This window comes from Pseudorca crassidens, chromosome 14 (genome assembly GCF_039906515.1).
Source record: "Pseudorca crassidens isolate mPseCra1 chromosome 14, mPseCra1.hap1, whole genome shotgun sequence".
Taxonomy (NCBI): Eukaryota; Metazoa; Chordata; class Mammalia; order Artiodactyla; family Delphinidae; genus Pseudorca; species Pseudorca crassidens.
The window spans coordinates 77,513,815-77,537,484 of NC_090309.1; the positions used below are offsets into that span (position 1 = coordinate 77,513,815).

The following is a 23,670-nucleotide window of genomic DNA, read 5'->3' on the forward strand; positions in this document are numbered from 1 at the left end:
TGAGGGGCGAAGAGGACACCTACCTCCTTCAAGACCCCACAGTCCCGTGAGAGAAAAAACTGTTTCTAGTTGAGAGGATTCCAGGGGAATTGATGTTTCGGGGCAGACAGAATGTCCCCAAAGGAGGTGATGGTTGAGTAGACTCTGGAAGGAGCAGACATAGTAGTCAACTAGGCAGATAAGACAGGCGAGGGCTTTCTATACAGAAGGAACCTCATGTGCAAATTGGTCAGAAACAAGAAAAAGCATGATGGAATTGAGAAAGCAAAAAGATTTCCTTAGGACATGGATTTCTGGTGGATATAATGAGTGGGAGTGGCAGGTCTAAGACTTGGAGAACTTGGGGCGCCATGTTAAGGAGCTGGGACTTGGGTGCCATTTGAGGGTTTGGGGGAAAAACACTGTTTCAGAAAGATCACTTGGGCTTCAGTGTGGGGAGCGATGGGGTTGGGGGCCATGCTGAAGGCATGGAGATTGGGTAGGAGGCTGTTGCAATAGTCTCTAAGGACAGCTGGGAGGGCTCATCTCTCAGGCTGGGAATATTTTGACGCTCTGTGCCTGTCTCAGCTGATTTGGGGGTAAATTCCAAGGCTGAGTATTCCCACTGGATTTACAAAATGGATTCAATTGTTCTTTGAAATTCGTTTTTAGGAAATTAGTTAATGTGAAATTTCTTCTCTTTTTATTCCCATGCCTGCACTAAACAAAAAAGATTAAATCAATGAAAAAAAATGGATTAACTCTAGTTGCCTGCTGAGAAGTGGACTAACTCTGCGTTCAGTAAAAAAGGGTGGGTGTCCACTTTCAGAGAAAGAGAGAAGAGACGAGAAGAGGGGTACAAGAGTGGACTTTTCTTCTCATCCTGCCTCCCGGATGGGACTTAAGGCCCCCAGCAGAAAAACAAGCACAAAGAACAATGGATTTGAGGTAGGGGAGAGAAGAGAGGCTGTCGAAGACATGAGCACAACTCAGCTGTGTCATTACGGGCTTTTCCATGCGTTTCAGTGTTGCTCCACGCAGAAGGGTGCCGGCAGCTTGCCCCTCGTGGGGCTGACAGCTCTCTCTGACCCTCCAGTCTCTTGCTGGCATAAGTTTCTTGGGTTATTCGCTCCTGGCAGTAATTTTTCAGACGTTTTCTCCTCTACATGACTCCACATCTGAAGCTGTCTTGGTTTGCAAGCTGTTTTGAAGAAGCAATTTGTCGTGTTGCAGTTTTAAATGACAAGAGGAAGGCATTCCTTCTTCAAAAGCCAATTATGAACAGCTTTCTCAAGCATTTGAAAATGTTGGATCAGGGTCACCTCAGAAGATCTTTGTGACTCTCTGCGTCCTGCCCGTCACCCCCTGGGCTCAGCCTCCAGAGGCCTCTCCCTCCCCCCACTCCCAAGCAAGGACTCTCTGAACAGCGTCTTGAGCCGCGAACACTGAGGGTTGCTTGCTTGCCTTAGGTTGGCTGGAGTGGGGGGAACACACAGAGGACACAGGTTAGCCACGAGAGCGGGACCAGAGAGCCAAGGGCCTTGGAGGCTGGGCCACGAGATTTGAATCTTAAGATGATGGGATTTGCCTGTCTAGGAGGGAAGAGACGCGACCGGAGCCTGGCTCCTCCTCTGGGACAGCCCTGTGGCCTTTGCACGAGACCCTGGGCAGCCTGCCTCGGTGCCTCCTCTGGCCTCATGGAAGGGCCATCTGTCACTTGGGAAAGTAGACTATGTCTCCCTTGGGCTGAGGTCATTATTAGTGATAATGTGGCCCCAGGGACTGAAGCTACGTTTGTTTCAGCCGCAGACTTCCCTTGGGCCAAGGGCTCCAGTGTCTTCCCCAGGCCCTTGATCCAGAATTGGAGTTGCTTACCATTTTGCCTCATTTGCTTTGCTTCAGTCACCTTGGGCACAGGCATCAGGTGACAGCCACCTAGCTTCTCCAGCCACCTAGCTTCTCCGAGCCTCTGCACGGAGTCCACTCTGCCAGTGGCTTCCCCAGCAGGAGCAGCCCTCCTGCTCCTGGAGAGGGTCTCAGAGCCCAGATCTGGCCAATCCCAGGGCTGCTTTCTGGTGGCCAAGATGTCATTTGGACACACACCCTCCCAGCATCCTCCTCACCCTCCCCAGTGCCCAGAGCACACCAAGCCTCAGGCCACCCACCACACCACACTAATAGATCTCACCCAATATGCCCCACAGTCACCACACACCACGCTCACACACTGCACGATCCTTCATATCACACAGATCACAGAGCACACACAGACCTCACCCAAAGTCTCAGATACCCCCGCATCACACATAACCCATGTCCTCTGTCCTTCACATACCCTCTACATCATGGGCTCCCGTTTACCCATGAAGTCTCATGCCTCAGTTTCTTCAATTCCACCTGACATGCACCCCACCCATAGGTCCTCACGCGACCACACACATGGCTCCCTCAGGGCATCACACAGAGAGGGACTACGTCACCAAGCTGCTTACAGGTGGTCTCCACCAGCAGCCACCCTCCCTCAGCCATGCATGCCCAGCCTTCTGCCAGAGTTGGGCCGTTAAGGCTGCCTGCTGGCAGGCCCGGCCAAAATTGTCAGGAGGTTGATGACGTGTCTGAAAAGGAAAACAAAAAAAAAAAGAGACATGATTTGGAAAGTATTTCCAGGATTTGAAAACAAACGTATGATATTTGATCTGTTCGTGATCCATTTGTGGCACTCTTGTTGCTAAATACTACTTGATGGAGAAATATTTGGCAAGATTGCAAGTTTTATTTAGAGATTTGGGGGGAAAAGAAGCTGCTTAGTAAAGAGTGAGCTGGTGTGGCCAGGAAAGATAAAGGGGGATGTATGTGGCAGATCTGAGTAGAAATGGGAAACCAGGGCCCAAGGAGATCCATCAGTGAGCACTATTTCAGTCAAAGAAGGACTAAACTTTTTTCAAGCTGGCTTGGGCAGACCTGCTCTGTCCCGGTGCTTTCTCCGCACTCACCTGTAGGTGGCGTCTTCCTGCTGATTGCCCTATGGGCATGGCAATCATTACTGGCATCAACAGGAGGGAGGCATGGGGGCGGGGTGTGGAGGAGAGGAAGCCAAGGGGTACCTGAGGCCTTCCTTTGCCTCTCTAAAGGCTGCTGGTTTTTAAAGTTCCACCCCAGGCCACATCCCAGGATGCTTTCCCTGCCTTCTGCGTTCTCACCATAGCTTCTCAGAACTTAGCACCCACAGCCTGGATCCTGGAACTTGACAATTCATCCAGCTCTCTTCTGTAAGCACCATTATGTACCTGGAGCTGAGCTAGGGCTGGAGGAGAGGGCATTAACCGAGATAGACATGCTTCCTGCTGCTGTGTGGCACAGAGATAGTCAATGATAATTTTAAAAAGTACAGGTGGAGAAGTGAAGGGTATTTGTATCTGCATAGTGTTTGTGCGGTAATTTTCAGGGGACAGGAACTGTTATAGGAGGGACAAGTGTTACTCTTTATAACAAACAAAAGTGGGGAAGAGTAGAAAAATCTGAATGACACATCTGTGAAAGCAGTGTCATTTTTTCCAAGTCAGTTCAGCCTTTTCAGATTTGCAGATGTAGGCTCCTGGTGGAAGTGCAGTTCTTTCTTTGATTCTGCGGCAACTTTCGGAGCAGATACCCAGGACTTCCCAAGAGCTAATGCACTTGTAAAGTGGTACTGAACGAACACAAGCCCGTTGGGGCCAGGATGCCAGGGTGCCGGTCCGATGCTGTGCTAAACAGAAGCAAAGTAGCAAGACTTGCTGCATCTTCCAGACTCAGCAAGACATGTGGCTCATGACTGCAGCCTGTACTTCACCATTCAGGATAATAGTAGACCAGACAGAAAGGTTCCGAGGACCTTTCTCCAAAGAATGGAAGAGTGATCTTTGTATCGGCTGAGAAGTGGGGAGGAGCCCCAGGCCACTCTGAGGATGGATGGTGACGCTTCTTCCATGCTGAGAAAGGCCTACAGTGAGAAAGACCGAGTTCTTGATGATGCTAAAAGGTGCTGATGAAAGCAGGGCCACTTGGTTACCCTCGTGCCTTGTAAGCTGGAATTCATCCATCTACGATGATCCACTGTCTCCCTCACCGCCCGGCTTCTGGCTCCCAGTGATTTTGGAGTGTGTGTGTATACTGGAGAAAAGCCTGCTAAGTTTTAGAATCTTAGAATCGTAGACTTTGGGGGCTGTGGAAGTATCCTTAGAGATGACAGATCCTACCCTTCTATTTTAGATGGTGACTTGAGGCCCAGGGAGGAAAAGGAACTTGCCCAAGTTCACACAACAAGTTAACAGCAGAGATGGGACTCAGGCCTCTCACCTCCCGGGACAGGGCTGGCTGACTTTGCCTAATTACACAAATCCGTCCCAATCTGGAATGAGAGTGTCTGGCCGTGCCTCTGACAGCATTCCGGAACCAAGTCGTAAATCCCCAGCCCTGCGGCCACTCCGCTCTGACATTTGTTGTGCTTTTACTGCCAAATGCTGCTGCCCGGAGATGCCATCTCCGGAGGGAGGAATTCTTGAAAGAGACACCCCTTTCTCCCCCTTTCCAAATTAGGAGTTAATTAGTACCAAAATGTGCATGGAGGCGGGGGAGGGCACTGACTGGCCTTCCAATGGGTTCCTGAAACAGAGAACTGTCTCATTTTGAAAGTGTCTAATTGTGCCTGCATCTCTGTTTGGAGAAGGGAGTCTCTGCGTCTGGGCCAGGCACCCTCAGGGACGGATCTGTTAACTTGCTGTCACCTTCTTTCGAGATACCATCATCTTGTAACTCTGAGCAATAAAACGAGTAATCGTGGGCCTTTTGAAGCAAGGCTGTGCACCCTGGCCAGTTTGTTTACCCTGAAAGGCCTTCCGTGGGACCAGTGGCTAGCCCGTCACCAGGTCATCCATCTGCCCACTCTTCCAGCTCTTATTCCTAGCTTCAGACTCACAGGAACCCCTTTCCTCCTCCCCCTGCCTCCTTCTCTCCTTTTTTTTTTTTCTGTGTTCAGAGCTCCACATTTTAGAAAAGATTGCTTTCACCCAAAAGTCTTGCTGTTTGGCCTAATGAAGCTCTCCTTCCTCAGAGGTGTTCAAAGAAGGGCTGTCTTTCTCTGTTGGAAGGCAAACTGTCCCCCAAATCTGTGCCCTCCCCCTCCACCCCCATTCTGTCCTTGGTTCCTCCCCAGCGGTCCCATAGGCTGGAGCTGGGGGTCACAAGCCTAGGGCAGCGCCCCCAGGAGGGCAGCCATGCCTCCCTCGCAGGGCTCCGGACGGCATTTGTATTACTCAGAATTTAAATGAAGTTCTCAAAAGACAAAACTAATTAAGATTTACTAAGGCTGCCATTGTCTGATAATTCAATACCAGCTCGTTATTAAAACCACATTTATTGAGGTTTAATCACTCTGAAGCAGATTGCTCTGGCATAGCCGTCAAACCGCACAAAATGTGTTCTTAATAATTAATCAGTACAGTATCTTGTCCTTCGAGTATTCATCTCGGGCTTGGGTGTGTTTTTAAAGGGACAGTCTCGATGTACTTTTGAAACTTCATGGTCTTTTGTTTTTAATGACTCTTCAGATCCTTTAAGCAAGGGGAAAGGAAAAAACAGTTTCCTCCACAAATCCTGTCCCCAAGCAGTGTGATGAACCAATCGAGCCCTGGAATGTGATTGAAGCCTTCCTGGGAGCCAGGGCTGAGCTGCTGACATTTTGTTTTTCAAAGACAGAATGCCCGCTCCCCCCGCCCCCCCAAACACACTCAGTATTTGCTTCCCTGGCATGGAATATCCAGGTACCAAGGGGATGTTGGGCTAGGAGGGGGCTAGGGAGCTCCTCCTAGACCGGATCTCCTGTTCAGACACCCGGACAAAGACTTTCTGAGCAAGCTGCTCTCTGCCCACAAGTCCAAAGGCTGGGTTCTCGGATGAAGCTGTGACTCTCGGTGAGGTTGATTGAGTGAAACCTGCATTCTGCCTTGTGCTTTCCCCACAAGGGCTGGCGAAAGTCAAGGAAGAACTGGGCTCTGTCTCTCCTAGGGCCCCCATCTCACCCTGGCTACCTTACAGAGGTGTAGTGAGGATCAGATGAAATCACCTACATTCTGTTCAACGTCTTCCCTAAGCTCACGGCCAGGAGATGATCATCTTTCCTATTAAGATGGCTGTTGCATTGATGCTTAAGTGCGCAGGCTCTGGATTGAGCTGGCTTGAGCGCCGGTCTTGGCTGCAGTGCCAGCTGTCCGATCTTAAGGAAGTTGTTGGTCTAAGTCTCAGGTTCCCCTCCTCCAAGATGAGGGTGACCTTCATCCCTACGTCATAGAATGCTTGTGAGCGCCCTGAGATGATCCAGGCAAAGAACCCAGCACCCCGGGGGGAGCACACGCGCCCGCAGGGAGTGTTAGTCCCACTGTTGTCCGTGGATGAGCCCCTGGCCCTCCTCCCGCCGCCACGCCACTTCCCCTTGGTCTTAGAGCTCATTGTCGTGAGCAGCTGTTGGCTGAGTCCCTGAGCAAACTTGCCGCGGTCAGAGGAGACGCTGAGGTCACAAGCCCCCATTTTGGGGGTCATCCCCCATTTCTACCTGCTCTTGTCTAAGGAGGTGGCTCTCATCCAGGGACTATTTTGTCCCCCAGGGGACATCTGGCCATGTCTGGAGACATTTCTGGTTGTCACAGCTGATTGTGAGCAGCTAGTGGGTATCGACCAGAGATGCTGCTGGATATCCTACAATGCACAGGACAGCCCAACAACAAAGAATTATCGGCCCCCGAGTTGGAGAAGATTATATTTCTTTGTTGATTTTTTTAAAAATAACATGTAATAAAAAAAGATGCTAGCAACGTTAAAAAAAAAAGAGAATTATCAGCCCCAAACATAGTACTGAGACTGGCAAGCCCTGTTGTAAGGGGTTCAGGGTTGCCACTGCCAGGAGGCTCTGTATAAAAGGGCCTGCACCTTCACTCCGATGGTGGCATTCCCAGGCGGGTCACAGAAGGTTAAATAATTTACTGACACTTCGACCCTGGCACGGTAGAACAGTTCTGTGTAATTCCATGGCCTCCTGTGACCTCTGAAGTGTCCATGGTGGGGAGCGTGGACTCTCTTCCACTGTCTGCTCTACACTCTCTGCCGGCGTCGGATTTTCTGGCTAGATGTCAGGGCCTTACTGTGCTTTGCTGTCCCCAGTTTCCTCGTGAGGCTGCCTCCTGGAATCCCTCACCTCTCTCACTGTCTCCGGGTACCCAGCTCCTGGGGTTGGGCTCTGACATTGATAAACGGCCCCATCTCCACTGAGTGCCTCAGAGAGAACTCTGGCAGCATGGCCTGTGTGGACCCCTTCTTAGCATTTGCGCTCCCGCCGGGGCCGACAGCCCCCAGGAGACCTGCAGCCCAGGGTTTACTTCCCCCACTGGGACCACTGGCTCCTCCCCGCAAACAGCTAAACCGGAGGGTTATTTCCTGTAGCAGAGGATCCACCCAGGGTGAAACTCAAGGTATAAAGGAGAAGAGCTGGTCCTGCTGGCTTAGAGTGGTTTGCAGATGGCAAATTAGAGTTGAGCCCCGCTCAGCCTGGGGCATGTGCCACATCAGTTCCTGAGGGAAAACCTGCGCTCATCGCCCTGCGGCCCTAACTGGGGTGGAGAAAAGCTCCGCTAGGGGTTATGTTGGAGGGATGACACGTGCCTGGCAAATAAGCAAAGACTCAACATGGTGCGTTCTCCTGGGACTTTTGCAGCCACAAGCTCAGGTTGCAGTTCAGTACAACTTGATTTTCCCCTCCCCCATCCCATGGTGGCCAAGGTACAGGTGAGAAAGGGATGGTTGTGTTCCCCGTGCTCAATCTATCCAACCAGGCAGAAAGCATCACATCTGATGACTCCGCCGCATTGTTCCCTCCTGTGAGCCTCTTGCGGTCTCTACGAGGTGGGTGGTTAAATGCTCTCACAGATAAGGAAAGAGGCTCAGAGAAGACAAACGCTTTACCCAAGGCCACACAGCTGGCGAGCAACAGGCCCAAGGCTCAAAGCCAGGATCCCACGTTTGGGGCCTTGGGAGGAGCCCAGGGCGACCCAAACCAGGACAGCTCCAGTCAGTGCCACCGTGTCCTGGGCAGTGCATTTTAGCGGACTCCACTTGGCCTTTGCCTCTGCGCCTCCTGTCCACGTCAGTTTCATGGATGGCACACGTCCATCCCTAGCCTGTGTCCTGCTTCCCCCTTCCATGCTCCGGCTGCCTAAGACGTCAGAACTCCCTGTGCCAATGGCCTTGATCCTGTCTCCAGGGCCTGTGCGGCCTCTCTTTGGGGAAGCAGGCCTGGCTGCTGAGATGCGTACCCCTAGACTCCAGGGAGGGGTGGCTGCTTGTGGGGAGCACACGAGCTTGAACGTGTGGGCCAGTGACCACGGGGACTAAGCAGAGTCAGGAAGCGAGGCGGCCAGGGGTCGTCAGCTTTGCTCGCGCTGCCATGTTCTGGGGCAGAGGTCTGAGGAGTCTGAGAATTCCAGCTGGAACCTGGCCATCCAGGTTGTTTTGAGGGAATTCTTGTTAAGGAGGAGGAGAGAAGTGAGTTATTCAACAGTGTATTGGCGTGATTCACAGCCATTAACTATGTGCACCGTGGTCAGTGGGCCTCCTTTCGTATTCTAGCCTCAGGCCTTGCAATGTTGGGGGTGGACTCGGCCAGCTACAGGCCTGGAGGCTCCGCGGTCTTTGAGCTGCACACGGCCTAAGCCTGCACCATCAGTGCCACCACCCACCCTGGCACCCTCCCCTTCCCCGTCTGGGCCGTCACAGCCGCAGCCTCTGACCACTCTCCTTGCCGCCAGCCACAATGTATTGGGAGGAACATATCAGCTCCCCTTGCCAGCAGCTCTCAGGACATTTTCCGCCTTGATGACACATGTGGGCTTGTGATATTCTCCTGAGAAATCCTTCCACAAGCATCTTCCTCAAAGGTTCAGATCCCAAGCCCGGGCCCTCACAGGTCTCCCCTCCGACTCTGTCCTCACAGGTTGAAATGTGTGTTTCTAGTCCTGGGAACACCCATGACTGCCTGCTTCCTAGGATCTTGCTGGAGATAGAATGACCCACCTCCTGGCTTGCCCAGGACTGCCCTGGGACGCACGATTTGCAGTGGGAAGACCAGATCTATCCCAGGCAACCTGTAACGCATGGACCTTCCCAACGCTTCTCAGCCTCTAGGGTGCCAGGATTATTTACCTGGACTCAGTACTGACTGCCACCAGTTACCCCCCTAAGGAAAGACATCGGATCCCTGCTGAACAGCTTCCTTAGTTCTGGTAGCGCATGAACCTCGTACGGGTCCTCAGGGGAGGTTGGCTCCTTTTGTGATCTGGGGCCCACCTTCCCGTACACTCTCATCTCGTGCCCTGGACCTTGAACTTTGCCCCTTCCTGGAACTCCTCACCCTCTCTCCCATGTAGGATCGCTTTTGTCAAGAGAACCTTCCACTCCTGGCACACTCTCACTCATCTCTCTAAAACTCGTTCAAGTGTGACCTCCTTTAAAAACAGGAAAACTCCTGTCCCACCCTGTCCCTGGCGTAAATAATTGTTCTCACTTTCCCAGCTCTCATCGCACTTGGCACACATTCACCCACTGTTGATGCGGGAGCTTGGAACTGTGCTAGGTCCACACTTCTCTTATAAAGCTCTTTATAAATGACATTACAATTATTGACTAGGCTGCGTCTCCTGTTTGACCAGCGGTTTCTTTTTTTGCAAGGGCCACAGAACCCTTGGAGAGTCTGGTGAAAGTTCTAGACCCTTTGCCTAGAAAAGTACATAAACATAAAAATATATAACTTCTGGAAGTTCAGAGACTCCTGGTGTCCACAGAACCAGGATGTGAAACGCTGCACTGCATTGTAAGTTGCAAAACGAAGGAACAGTTTTCCTCAGGTGACTCAGCTCTGCTGCACTGGTGAGGCCCGAGGGTTCTTATGTTCAGGGCACAGAGGTCTCGTAAACTACGCTGAGAAAGAGCTGGAAAGGCAAGGAAAGGTGCAGGCAGAGGAGCAAGGCCATGTGGGTTACCTGGGGGAATACATTGTGAAATCTGCTTGTGAAAACAGTCGGAGATGGGGATTCAGGCATACTGTTGGAGTCAGAAGAATGGGAAAGCTTCTGGAACCTAACTGAAACCGCATGTAGCCACATATTGTTTTCCCCAGGAAAGGATTCTAATCAGGTCAATTCCATATTGTTCTTCTAGTACTGGATGCACAGTAAAAGGGGTCCCTCGGCAGTACACGAACGGCCTGCAGTTCTGAGAAGGCTGGAGGAGGGGCGGCGAGGCCACCTCGGAAGAGACCCCTTTGTCACAAGCCCTGCTACCTGGGGAGCCACACTCAGTGCTGCCTTCTTAATTCCTCAGCACCCAAACACAAACATGGGAAGCCCGTATCAAAGAGGGCAGGTGTCTTGTTCTTTTCATTTCCGGTACTCTGAGATCGGGGGCTCTTTTCCTAATTACTCCCCGGCGACCTTTCCTCAGCTTCCATCTGAGCTCCTCACATACATCCCGGCACTGGGGCCTTTCCACACAGGCGTCCTGAAACCTTAGTTTGGTTTCAGGATCTAGGTAAGCAGTGCTATTCTGCAAAAGGAACCATTATGTTCCCCCAAACACACAGAAGCATCAGAATTCACAGCGTGCACTTTACAAGGGCAATAAAGTTTTATATGCAGCTCAGTGAAATACCTAATACAGACAATTATCCACCAAAATAAACTGATGGGAGAGAGAATGGCTATATTTGGCTTAGACTTAATTATTTTGCATTTGAACTTCTCAATTCCATGTAATAAAATTCCATTCTGCCCTTATTTCCTGGTTAGGTTACTTAAATCTCGACTCTGGTAACTGAGTCCTTGAGTGGCGTAGACTGTCCAATGTCAGTGGTAAGAAAATGTGAAAGGTTTGACATCAATTACAACATTACACACAACATAAAATTTAACAACTTGAATCAGGCTTTCATTGCTCTTTAAAGAGATGGTATGGCTTTTTAAGGTCTAAAAATTAATCAGTTTCTAAGAGTCATACCTTTTTGGAAGTCCCAGATCTGACTCTTAGCTTAAGATGTAAGAGGGTATCTCTCTGTCTCTGTCGCTCTCTCTCTCTCCACATCACCCCTCCCCCTTTTATTTGAAAAAAGTCTCCCCTTTTATGTAAAGAGGCAATTTCAGATTTTCAGTTTGTATTTTTCTAGGGAAGAGATTTTCCTTTAATGAAAGAAAAAGTGAAAAACAGAGAAACTGAATTGTTCTCCTAGGGGTAAAATTCTGCGGAGACCACAGTAAAACACAAGGACTAACATTTGGCAACTGTCACCCCATTGCTCCTTGTCACTTGATGGTCTGGTAAAACACTACATGTAATTCCACAGTTTCGGCCTGTAACAGGCCAACGTCGGCAAGAACAGGAGTAAATGACCTCCCTCCTTTAATAAGTATGGTCTGTGCGGGTCCGCCCCAGGTTGACGGCTGGGCATCGGGGGCAGACGGGCGGCAGCGGTGAGTTCTGACCGAGCACGGGGGGACAGGCCCTGGTGAAGGGCTGGGTTGACTTATCAGGCCACGAACAGCAGGGAGATCGGTCTGCTTTCGTTCTGCTTCTCTCAAGGGGGATGATGTACAAAGATTAGAAGCTGACAGAGCTCAGGTTCTGTGCCCTATGTGCATTTGTACCCCCAGCCTAACTCACCACGGGCACGTGGAAAAAAATGAATGAATTCATGAATTTCTATAGCCAGGGTTAGAGCATCACCTCACTGCTCTGATATCTCCATCCGGTCATGGAAAAGCACAAATCAGGAAGTTTCTGTGAACCGCGGGCTGAACCCTGAGCACTCCTTGGGGAAAGAGGATGCGTGCCAGTGTGTGTGTGTGTAGGGGGTGTGGGAGAAGTGGAGGGCTTGGGTGGCCCTATCAGGGTCCATCCTCACCTGTCTTATTCCTGGCTTTTCCCTGTGCTCTCTGCCCACTTTGGAAGAAATAGGCATGTTCTTTGTGTGATGCTCTTCCCTGTTGGGTACCTCCTCCCAGCATGTCATTTTCTCTGGCCTTGATTACCTGAGGATCAGCTCTCAGAAAAGATCAGTGCTCGGGTTTCTCCTTTTTCCTCCAACCTCTACTTGGACAAGAAAAAGGGAAAGAGCAACATGGTACGTACTCTCATGCCGAAGATGCAGTCCAGAGAGCAAGTTCCAGCAGACACTTTAGGAGCAGCTCAGTCAGGCCAATCTCCTTCTTTGCTTCCAGTCTTGTGTGTGGGACTCTGGAGAGATGAATGTCCTGCAACCAAGCAAGTATGGAAGCTGCCACACGCTCAGTGCCAACCAGCGCTGGAGCATTTTAGAAAGATTTCCAGCATGTGGTGAAGCGGTGAAAGGGAGGGAGGTTTAGGCTTAGACCACAAATAGCCAGAAAATGAAATTAGCCCCTAGTCCTAACACTCACACACACACACACGTGCACACTCACACACGCGTGCACACACACACGCACACACTCACACCCACACAAGCACACGCACGCACCGGAGAATTTTTTAAATAGACGTTATTTTTTTAGAGCAGTTTTAGGTTCACAGCAAAATGTTCCCTCAACCTGCCTCTTCCCCTATACATTTGTTACAAACTGGTATGTTTGTTAGAATCACTGAATACACATTGACACATTATTATCACTGAAAGTCCATAGTTTATATTATGGTTCACTCTTGGTGTTTATTCTATGGGTTTTGACAAATGTATAAGGACATGTATCCACCATTTGAATTTAGTTATTACTTAAATTTGGTTATTATCTTGTAAGAGGTAATTCTGGCAAAACTCTCTCCCTGCCCCACCCTGGCAAAAAAAAAAAAAATCACAAAAATCAAGAAATCTTGCCATTTAAAATACTTTAATTAAAGAATGTAATATGTGAGTTTCGTGACATTCCTCTTGAAAACATATTAAATCAGTGATGGAATAAATAAGGAAGATGGACAGTAGTGGTATTATCCATTACAAAACATTTAACCCATAGCTGGCAAAATTAGAGGCAACAAAACCATTTTTATGTCCGCACTTATCACAAATCCGCTACATAATTTTATGAGGAGGTTCATTAAACGAGCAGTTACTGCGTTATCTTTTTCCTTGGCCCAATTCTGAAACAACATTAGTTTTTCACACTTCTTTACATCTCAAACATTAAAAAAGGCTTAACTGATGCTTTTACATAAAAAGCAAAGGGCTAAGTTTCCCATCATAAAACATTATGCCGTTTACACAAAAACTGCAGCTAACCTCGTAAAACTCTAGTGATTTCCCAGTGGGGTCCTGCAGGGACACTTGGCTATGCTAGACGTCACACTGATTTCTAGCGCCGAAGCAAAGCGGACTTCCCGCGGAAAGCTCCCAGCCCCGGCCGTTACTAATCAGACTTTTCAGTTGGAGTGCACCGAACAGGCCTCCTCTCCCCATCCCAGGTCTCCAAACACACCTCTGAGCAGCTAAGAAAACAAACGTGAGGTGGGAAAATCCCACACAAGTATCAACCCCCTTGTCCACCCTCCCGACACTCCAGAGTTCCTACCGCCACGACCTCTCTGGAACCTCTGCTAGATCCTTGGGAGCAGCTTCCAGGACAACTCTCCTGGATAGAAAGACACCAGGGGAAGACCTGCCCACGGGTATCACACCTGCCTAGAAATCATGTTCTTTCAAAATCTTTCCTTAGGTGTTAGCGACTCAAACTATTAATGGCAAGATTTTTCACTTTGCTTCCTAAAGTTGAATAGATCAACCAAGCCAAAATCCAAATCTAAAACTCAGTCATTGACTGTTCTCGAATGTCTGGCTTTCTAATGGAAATCAGGATAAATATTTAAAGGTTAATTGCTTGCTTCCTCTATTAGGAAAGATATGAACCATTTTTATAGTTGTTAAGTTTGAAGATTGGGCAGTTGCTTGCATTCATGTAGAATAACAACATTTATGCTTCACATAAAATAAGTTTACAAATAAGGGATCCTTTAAGTATCGCCCTGTTTATTTTTACCCCTGTGGCCATTTTCTTCGTGGAAACTCACTCAGGAATCTCATTAGATCACCCCTTATCGTACGGGGCAGCTATGGGGAGCATACCACAAGGGTGTTCTTGGGGAAACTGAGGCAAGAAGGATTTAGCCTGCATTATATGATTCCACAATGTTTAGATGTTGAGGACTTTAGGGACTCAACATTGCTTCTTTCGAGCCAGGATTAGAACACAGGATTTCTGACTCCAGAGTCCTTGCTGTTAACCATTATGCTATCCTGCCATCAGGGAAGGGAGGAGAATCAGGTTTAGTCCTCCTCGAGATGGAATTTAAAATCTTGGGGATATAAAACAGAAATGCATGTATGATGACTAAATAATACAAGGTAATCGTTGATAGAATAACATAGTTAATAAGTGCTGATGATAAACAAAGAAGCTAAGGTTGTCAGAGATGGTTTACTGGATGACCTGGGATTTGATCTAGATTTTGAAAGATTAATATGCTCTGGCTGGGCAGAAGAAACGGGAAAGGCCACTGAGGGCCCTGCAGATCATATAGGAGACCCCTGGAGCTTAAATATGGAAAAATAGGGCAGGGTCAAATTATGGAGGTTCTTGAATGGCAACCTAAGGAGTTTGAAGAGTTTGGAGTAGATGTCTGCTAAACTCTAGTCTCCTCACGCTTATTAAAAAAAAAAAAATTATCACAACATTACTGTGCTAGGTGATAAGGATTCAAAGATCAGAGGAGAGAAGTTGCATTTGTGCCGCTGTATTCTGGGCACCACCTATGTGCTGGTGCTCAATAAACAGTTGAAAGGGTGAATGATTGCATGTCTCCAAAGACCTCACGGGCTGGTGTGGTAGAACACTGTGTACAAATATTTCATAAGGTACTCGTAAAAATGGAGATGTGCAGAAACCAGAAGACAAAGTGACTAGCTGGATGGGAATAAAAGAAGGAAAAGCTTAATGGAGGAGATGGCACCTCTGTAAGGGAGTGCTGCTCTGTAGTCCATTGCAAGAGTGGAGTGGGGAGATAGAGGGAGAATCAGGGTGGACTTGGAGGCCTAAGGGGCCGGATCGTGATGGTCTTTTGAGCTGTGCTAATGAGCTTTGACTTATACAGAATGGAATCCATGTAGATCAGCGGCTCTCCAGTGTTGGTGGGCAACAGCATCACCTGGAGGGCTTCTTAATACAGATGCTGAGGGCTTCCCTGGTGGCGCAGTGGTTGAGAGTCCGCCTGCTGATGCAGGGGACACGGGTTCGTGCCCCGGTCCGGGAAGATCCCACATGCCGGGGAGTGGCTGGGCCCGTGAGCCATGGCCGCTGAGCCTGCGCGTCCGGAGCCTGTGCTCCGCAACGGGAGAGGCCGCAACAGTGAGAGGCCCGCGTACCGCAAAAAACAAACAAACAGATGCTGAGCCCCACTCCGGAGTTCGTGATTTCGTAGGTCTAGAGTGGGGCCCAAGAATTTGCATTTCTAATAAGGGCTTAGGTGGTACTGATGTTGCTGGTCTGGGGACCATGCTTTGAGACCCTCTGATGTAGAGGGTGGATTAGAAGGGGTGAAAACCGGAGATAGGGAGACCAGTCAGGGAGCAATGGTCCACATCAGAAAAGATGCTGGTGTAACTGTGCGGAGAAACTGCTGCTCAGAGCGGTCTCAGTGCCAAGACTAGAACCCATATCTCCAGACTCTTACTCCATTGTCTCCAGTAGGGAGAATCCTGGCCCAACAAGCATATGTTTTCTTTAAAGTTCAGTCTTTATTAGAAAATAAAGTAATTTGGATTTATACAACTATGAAGAATACATGTAGGAATTCAGTTTTATATTTTAAGAGATTTTTACTGTTTCAGAGAATGGTATGAGATTCTTTTTCATCTGAAGTCCACAGCCTTGGGGTCCTTGAAAGTGAACCTGGTCTTGCTTGAATCAGATTTTCACTTTAAACAAAAAGGCTCCATGATTCCTCCAAGACATGGAAAGACAAGAGATTCTAATCAGATGACCTCCAGCTTGATTTTCAAACACAACCACTCTGCTGGGAAGCTATTCTCACAAATCTGCGAAGGAGATTCTGAAAGCTGAAGGGAGTTAGACATGGAAAGTTGATTCCCAAAATGGTGAAAGAAAGATTTCATTATTTTGTTACTTTTTTTTTTCCTTTCGGTAATAAAGAATTTGGTGGAGTTAGTTATTTGGCAGTACATGCTTGGGTTGAAAACATTAATTTCCTTTGTCAAGCTTCCTAAAAACAGTCTTTCTTCAGGCAGGGGCCATCTCAACATGAGCTGTGTTCATTCGAGGCACAGCGTGTTTCATAAAAGTAATTACCTATTAACCTGAAGATTTCAATTGCAATGAGACAAAGAATGTAGAATTACACTTCTTGCAAAGTTATGAGCTCGTCTTGTTTTGTGTATGTAACAATAAGTTCTTTCATGACGCGACATCATGGCAGTGGGTGGTGAAATCCGATACCTGGCAAAAATACAGTGGAATTATATAATACCGAAAAAGTCAATTGTTTTTCCCTTTGCTAATTAACTCCTTTGAGCAGGGAAGTATTTGAGGATGAGATCACCTCGTGGCTTTTGTTCTCCGGCTAGTTTCCATGCCGTTTTAGGCACTGTGTAGTACGTTTTCAGAAATGGAAGAAGGAGTCTAGTGACTATTGGAACAGACCCTGAAATGAATACTGCCATGGCTTGGTAGCAGCTTCACTGACCCCATGGAATTTGTCTTTCCTGGGATCTTACCCATCACTCAGAGTTGAGCCAATAAGTATGTCCATGGCTCTGTTCTTACTTTTCTCCAGTGACCTTTGTACACTGGTATATTACAGGACAGAGGCTCACAGGATTCTTTCCAAAAAGATGTTGCCAACTGTAGGTCTGACATGTGAAATCAGGTATAAATAGATAGATACAGATATAATAAATAGATAGATGTAACAACCAGTGAAGGAGTTGTTGTCCTTATAGATGAGAAAATGGAAGTTCAGAGGAAATAAATATCATGTGCAAGAAAAGTAAGCCAGAAGGTTATAGAGATAAGATTCAAATCCAGATCTTTCTCCAAAGCTCAGCCCTGTCCCCTATGTAACATATTCCTTTCAGTGATGTAGAAAAGGGCTATAAATAGGGTTACCCTGATTCCTTAAAGGATAAGAATTATTTTTAAAGTGACCTAGTAATGTACTGATTTGTTTTCTTTCTGTTTTTCCTAAATCTCATGTAATAATCATATATTGGACTTCCCTGGTGGCACAGTGGTTAAGAATCTGCCTGCCAATGCAGGGGACAGGGGTTCGAGCCCTAGTCCGGGAAGATCCCACATGCCTCGGAGCAACAAAGCCTGCGCACCACAACTACTGAGTCTGTGTGTCACAGCTACTGAAGCCCGTGTGCCTAGAGCCCATGCTCCGCAACAAGGGAAGCCACCACAATGAGAAGCCCGCACACCGCAACGAAGAGTAGGCCCCGCTCGCCGCAACTAGAGAAAGCCCGTGCACAGCAACGAAGACCCAGTGAAGCCAAAAATAAATAAATAAAATAAAATTTTTAAAAAATGTCTAATGGTGGTTACACTTGCAGAGGAAAAGCAGTGGAGAGGGAGTAGGGAGGTGACTGACCGTAACTGTAGTGGCTTATATATTTTAAAAACAATTGCTTTTTTAACTTCAGCAAAAAGCAAAGGTTGCTGTTAAATTATTTTAAAACAGTTTTGTACATGTTTAAGTAATGAATTACTTTAAAATTAATAATAAAAATAAAATAAGAAAGGAACAGATTGGAAAACAATTTAATTGCTATCACCAAATAGAAATAATTTCATAACCTGGAGTATGATGGAAAGCTGGCCTGAATTTTTTATTTTAGTAGAGACAATTTAGGCCAGAGATAAGGAAGAACTTATGGATCACGAAAGCTGTTTAGACACTGATGCTGACTACTGTGCAGTGTTCTGTATATCCTTTTAAAAGAACTTGAAAGAGAGAGTGAATTTCCATCTGTCTGGAATGGTTTAGCTTAAAGCTTCTTATTTTGAGATTCTTCTGATTGAAACTGTGGAGCTCCCCTGGAGTGAATTAGGCAGGTTCTGCATTTCCCAGGAATCTGAACTGGGACTGATGTACAAAGGCCACTAGGAGATTCATCACCCATGGGATCAGGAGCTGCGGGTCTATGGTGTTAGTGGTGCAGCGCCTCACTTTACAGATGAGGAGGTGGAGGAAGGGGCGTGTGGATGGTGGGGAGGTCAGCCAGCTTGTTAGGAGCAGAGCCAGGGCAGGAAATCCATGGATTCATTCATGACAAAGTACACTGTCTCATTTGCTTGAGGCAAATCCTTGGCACTCTTTTGTGCAGAGGTAAACTTTTTAGCAGTCCCTTTGCAAAAAGCCAGGTTTATTGATTGAGAGTGAGTGACAAGTTGTTTTCCTCTTTGAAATTTGTAATTATGAAGATACTGCCTTGACAGATGGACTTGTAAGGCACAGAAGTTATTCATTTTACCCAACTAAAGAGCTAATTACAGAGGTAGAGGGGAGGGGATTAATGTCAGGGAATCAACACAAGCTCCATGCCTACTTCCAGAATTTCCTCATCTTTAAATTCACTATATGGTGAGTTTGAAGAAACAAGTATATGAAAATATGGTGACAAGACAAAGGTGATAAATCAAAAACATAAAACTACCGAGAGATGGACCCTGCATATCAAGCTGGACTTTTTCTTAATCTGTGTCCTCTCCAGAGTCACCAGGAATGACTCCCTACCTGAAAGATGACCCTACAAGTCTAAGTGTAAGTCCTGGGGCACAATGTTTTCCGTGTGCCAAAGATTTGGGGATTTTTACAGCATTTTAATAGGTGCCTGAAGTCAAATTTAGGGTAGCTTTACCACTAACTAGCTGTAAGACTTAAGGCGATACAATGGCTTTTTTAAGCCTTAGTTTCATCATCTGAAAATGGAGATGAGAATAGTAGTTCCTCAAACCGTAGTTCAGAGCATTAGTTGAGATGATGTCTATAAAGCCTAGCTCATCATGGGCCTATAGCTCATACTGAGTACTCAGAAGTAGTGGTGGTAATTATTATTAATGTGAACTTAACACGTTTGAAGCAAATTCCTACATGCTGGATTGCCAATAGCCCTGAACAAGGGAAGTCTTAGAACTCCTACTGCAGACATTCATGGACTATCTTCTTTCTCCAAATGGATCTCTCTCACCTCCATCTTTGCCAGTGTTTTCCAAAGTCGGCTTCGAAGACTTCCTGCCTAAGGTAGGATAGTGCTAGGGACTGAATTGACTATCCCAGCACCCCCCCCATTCAAAAGTTGAGACCCTAACCTCCAATGTGATGGTCATTGGAAACGGGTCCTCTGGGAGGGGGTGTAATTAGGGTTAGATGAGGCCCTCATGATGGAATTTGTACCCTTACAAGAAGAGACACCAGAGAACTTACTTCCTCTCTTCCTTTCTGCCATGGGAAGCAGCCGTCTGCAAACCAGGAAGAGAGCCCTCACCAGAAAGCAAATCAGCTGGCACCCTGATCTTGGACTTCCCAGGCTTCAAACCTGTGAGAAATAAATTCCTGTTGTTCAGGCCATCTAGTCTATGGTATTTTATTATGGCAGCCTGGGCTGACTGACACAGATAGGAAAAGTTCTGTGATCAAAAGTGCTTGGCAACTAAAGCCTACTGTGTGCTATTCTTGAAGAGTCACAGTGCACATAGCAGATTAAAGGTGCTCCTGTAAAGGAACGAATTCAACTTTGTTTCACGTGGTGTTTCTAAAACTAACTGAACCAGGAGAATCCTTTTGGCCTAATCGCTGTTACTGTGCTCTAGACCCTGAGTTCTTACTGCCCAAGACCCTCAGCTCTGCTGTCTATTTGTCTGCTGTGGTCATCTGGAGCCTAGAGATGGGGCTGCTGACGGAGAGGAAGCCCCTGACCCCACTGGCACCTTGGTGGGTTGGGCTTGTGCTCGGTACTCCAAGAGCTTTCTCATGCCCCCCTGCACCTCAAACCAGCAGTCTGCAGCAGGCTGTGCTCCCCAGATGTTTGCTAATCCCCTCTGAGCGTGCTGATGTATGCAAAGCATGCTGGTGTCACTCTGACGGGAGATTCAAGGAGACCATATGTCTATGGCGCAGGAGCAGCAATGGGCAGGATCAAAGGCAGATTCTGGGGTTGGCTCCCACACTGTGGCTCACTGCATCCTGTGCTCCAGGCAGCTAATAGCCCGTGCACATTCCTATTCTAAGGAGGCCCGGATCCATCTGTGTGGCAGTAAGCCCACAGCTCTGCTGGGCAGCTCTGGTCCCTGCCTCTGTCCCCTGTGGTAACATGCCCTAGGGTGGATTTTTTTCTTTGTCAGGTTATAATTACACCATGCTAAGAACTACCTAGTTGAGTGTGTCTCAAACTTTAATTTGCATACAAATCATCTGGGGGATCTTGCAGATTCAGAAAGTCTGGGATGAGGCTTGAGATCTGCATTTCTCATAAACTCTGAGGAGATGTCCACGTTGCTGATCAGCTTAGTCCGGGGGCCACATCTTGAGTTGCGTGAGCTAGGTCCAGAGGCAGGCTTCTCCTAGGAAGGTGTTGTATATCTTGTCTAAGGGTTTCCAGGCACTAAGGAAGTTGACAGATATTTTCGCTCTTGTTAGCATTGCACAACATCCTGTAAGGTGGTCTGGTAGGATTCTTGTATCCGTTTAGAAAATGATGACCTTGAGATTCTGAGACACTGACTAATCTGTGGTCCACTGACGAGAGGGGAATCCATCCAGGGCTCTACTTACTGCTCATTTAAGGCTGTGGGAAAAGTTCTACACACTGGCCTCTGAGTTGCCATTGTATTATTTACCCTTGCTCGCCTTCTATCAATATTATGTATAAGTCCATTACCACCCTAGGCCAACTAAAACTCTCTGAGGCTAAAATTACACCACATATGTCATCACATCCCCAACAGCTCTTGACCCTGGGATTGACAGTATGCTTGTTGAATAAATGACTGGATATCTGAGGGTGTTTAATAATTGTTAGTGGAAAATAATATGTTCTGTGATTCTTATGTTTGTAATGGCTCCTCATTGCTTCCATCAGTGGTTCTTAATCTTATTTGGGGTCAAAAACTCCACTGAGAATGTGATGGCATCTATGCTGCCTCTTCCCAGAAGGGTACGCATTCTGTGTATGTTGCACATAATTTCTGGAGTTTCACGGGGAACCGTAAAGTCGGGTTCTGTAGACTCCAGTTAACAGTCTCTAGCTACTAGGGTTAAACATAAACCCTGCAGCCTGGCATCAAAGCTCTAGCATGGAGGAAATATGCTTTCTCCCATGATGTACTAGTTGGGGCTCCTTCAGGAGCAAGTAAGAGAAATCCATCTGAATTAGTTTAAACAAAGTTATTTTCATTTTTATTGATAAGGGGAAGGTTCCTGGGATGGCTCACAGAATAAATGGGAGAATTAGAAAGGAGCAAAGTAAAAATTCATGTGCAGTGCCCAAAACTTTAGTGTCTAGAAGCAGGGGCTTGAATGATGTAAAGATCTTTTTTTAAAAAAGTTTATTTTATTGAACTATAGTTGATTTACAATGCTGTGCTAATTTCTGCTGTACAGCAAAGTGACTCAGTTATACATATATATATATATTCTTTCTCATATTCTTTTCCATTATGGTTTATTACAGGATATTGAATATACTTCCCTGTGCTATAGAGTAGGACCTTGCTGTTTATCCATTCTAATATAAGGATCATTTTCTCTCTTTATTTATTTACATTACAGGGACATGGCTGGGGGCAACTTCAAGTTCATATTTCACAGCCTGTACCAGAGAGAAAAGGGCTCTTAAGATTCTACCAGCTTTAATAATAATAATAAAAAAAAATCCCAGGGAAAGTCCCTAATTGGCATGCCTTGGCTCAGTGCCCATCTTTGGGCCAATTACTGTGGCCAAGAGGGTGGGGTAGGATGTCTGGGTCACACGCCCACCTCACAAGTGCCCAGGGAGGAGGGATCAGGGAAAAGGAAGGCAGCTCTGATTTGCACCATGTGGGTGGAAGAGTGTGGTGAGAGGTAGAAAGTTTCCCTCAAGACAAGGAAGTACCATGGGGTCCCTGGGGAAATGAGGTGTGAGGTGGCAGCTCTGATTCGTGTTCCCTAGCATTCCTTTCTGAAATTCTTTGTTTTAGTTGGGTTTTCCTTGTCCCTCTCATGCATTATTCATTCCAGCCTCTGGGCCTCCTAGGGTTCCCTCCCCACTCTGCTTGTCCATTGGAACTCAGCCTCTGTATTAAGTTTCTTAGGGCTGCCGTAACCAAGTACCACAAGCAGATGGCTTGAAATAATAGAAATTTATTCTCTCATATTCTGGAGGCTAGAAGTCTGATGTCAGGGTGTCAGCAGGGTTAATTCCCCTGAGGGCTCTGAGGGAAAAAAATGGGCCATGCCTCTCGCCTCGCTTCTGGTGGCAGCTGGCAATCCTTGGCTTGTAGACTCATCACTCCATTCTCTGCCTCCATCTTCACATGGGGTTTCCTTGTGTCTCTGTCTTCACATGGCCATCAGCTCTCTGTGTCTCTCTCCTCTTCTTCTAAGGACACTAGTCATTTTGGATTAAGGGTTCACCCTACTTTAGCATGACCCCACCTTAGCTAATGACATCTGCAACTACCTTATTTTCACATTCTGATCACATTTCTGGAGGTTAGGCCTTAAACATACCTTTTGGGGGACATAATTCATCTCATAAGAGCCTCCCAGCCCAGATTAAGCCCGGTTTCTCCTGCAGACCTTTGGTGACCATCCCAGGTCTGATCTGTTTCTCCTCTGAGCTCCTGCTTTCTTGACTCTCTGTGCAGCTGCACCACATGGTGGAGGCTTTAGCCTTCCTTGCATGTCTTGTGTCATCATGAGACTGGGAGCTCCTTGAGGGCAAGAGTCCAGAACTTTTCCATATTCCCTGTAGTGCCTAGAGCAGTGCGTGATGACTAATGTTATTTGTCAACTTGACTGGGTCACAAGGTGCCCAGATATTTGGTTAAACATTAATCTGAGTGAGTCCCTGTGGATGTTTTTAGATGAGATTAACATCTGAATTAGTAGACTGAGTAAAGCAGATTGGAATGTGGGTGGGCTTCATCCAATCCCTTGGTGGCCAGAACAGACCAAAAGGCTGAGCAAAGGAGAATTCACGCTGTTCTTCAAGCTGGAACATCAGTCTTCTCCTGACTTTGGACTTGGACTCGGGCTGGAATTTAACACCATCATCAGCTCTCCTGGGTCTCCAGCTTGGTGACTGCAGATCCTGGGGCCTCTTAGCCTCCATAATTGTGTGAATCAATTCCTTATAATAAATATCTTTATATATATTTATATGTATCTATATTTAGATATACATACAATCCTATTGGTTCTATTTTTCCGGAGAGCCCAGACTAACACAGAATGTGAGGGCTCAACGAAAGGCTGAGGATGCATGAGGGAGTGAATGAATGGTAACTGAGCGCTTGGGATGACTCCCAAACTCTCCTCATGGGCCTGCCAGGAGATGCCTCAAAGAGAAACTTGGGGGCAAAGTGATACCAATCTTCA

The 23,670-nt window shown here is 47.2% G+C and overlaps 1 long non-coding RNA gene across 1 annotated transcript; it reads right to left on the reverse strand.

Moving 5' to 3' along the window:
- Positions 1–797: 797 nt before the first annotated feature.
- LOC137205717 (uncharacterized) lies at positions 798–2,523 on the reverse strand. Its single transcript, XR_010934273.1, has 3 exons — positions 2,311–2,523; positions 1,855–1,938; positions 798–1,180 (listed from the first exon to the last, which is right to left on the reverse strand). It is a non-coding gene; the product is annotated as an uncharacterized lncRNA (long non-coding RNA).
- Positions 2,524–23,670: the final 21,147 nt, after the last annotated feature.